Here is a 1,391-nt window from a genome sequence, read left to right as displayed (position 1 = left end):
ATTGTTGCATCTAGATGGCAGCTTGCTAGCTTTTAAGATCCCAGTCGCTACTCACCAAAGGAGGAGGTGGAACAATGTTTTGTATAGTATGTTATGTCAATTGAGCTTGATGTCCCCTGTGACTATGGTCCCAAGCCCGCAGGATCAACTACTCGGTCGCTCTGGGTACTTTTTTTTTTTTTTAACGTGCTGTTAGAAAGTTGAAGATTGCATATCTTGCTCCCCTGATATTTCTCTTGGACAGTGTACATTAGAGCATCTGAGTGTGTGTGGAGGTGTCATGGGACCAGAGAGGCAGGCAGAAAAGTGGAATCTTTGTGTTTTATTAAATACGTGAATTTGGAGCCGGTTGTTGATCTGGCACTTTCAGTGAGAGGGTGAGGGTGCGCTGGGTTCAGCAGGGCCTGCGTTTGGGTTAGATGTCAGCCTTGGCCCAAGGACGGAAGACCCCATCAATAGTCATGGCATGCCTCTGACCTGGACAAATTATTCCACCCTGCAGGCTTCAGGACTCTTGTTGAGTCCTTCCTTCACGTATGAGATAAGATGCCTGCTATGAGATAAAATGCCCTGTATGAACACCAAGGAGGCTGGGCAGGTAGTAGCATGGGCAGGTCTTATTGCTGATAAGCTCTGAGATCTGACATAGTGATTTCAAGGTGAACAGTCCCTGCTGGTAGAAAACAAAAACAGCATATATGTGTAATTAACCTTTCTGATGTTGTTCAGCACACCTCTATTGTGAAGTTTTCATTTCCAGTAAAAGAGAAAAACTGTCACATAAGGTACCAGTAAGATCTTCGCTGTTGCAAGAACTAGGAGAATGTCCTTCCCTGTATTTCTCAACTTAGACTTGTAGTTCTCTGAGGCTGCATGGTGTCCTGGCAGGCGCTTCTGTAAATGTTGCCAGAGTAAGCCACCATGCCAATGCGAGGTTGAAAATAATGTTTCCTTAAGTATTTTTTGTTTCTTTTAAAGCCATCACAGGGAGAGACTTGAGTCCAAAGGTGATATTTTAATATGGAATGGTAATTACAGTTTTTCTTTGGAAATTCAGCAGTACCTTTTTAGGTAAAAATATAAGCTCTGTGGCCACATTCCCTGGGGCACTTTCTCTGGTCCTGTGCTAATCCACCTTGTAAGTCTCTGAGTAGCACAAAAGGTTAAATGCCTCGAGCTTGTTAGGAATCTAATTTAGTGGTGTGAAGGGTTACGGGCTCAGGTGCAAGTTGAGAGGCTGCCACTTCAAACCCACTCACAGGCACCTTGGAAGACAGGCCTGGTCATGTGCTTCCAAAAGGCCACAGCCTTCAAAACCCCATGGAGCAGGTCTGCTCTGCACACGTGGTGTGCCCATGAGTTGGAATCGACTCGACGGCAGCCAACAGAAA

The sequence above is a fragment of the Orycteropus afer genome, unplaced genomic scaffold (assembly GCF_000298275.1).
Source record: "Orycteropus afer afer isolate SDZICR_OR568_19922 unplaced genomic scaffold, OryAfe1.0 scaffold00061, whole genome shotgun sequence".
NCBI lineage: Eukaryota > Metazoa > Chordata > Mammalia > Tubulidentata > Orycteropodidae > Orycteropus > Orycteropus afer.
This window is presented reverse-complemented; position numbering follows the sequence as displayed.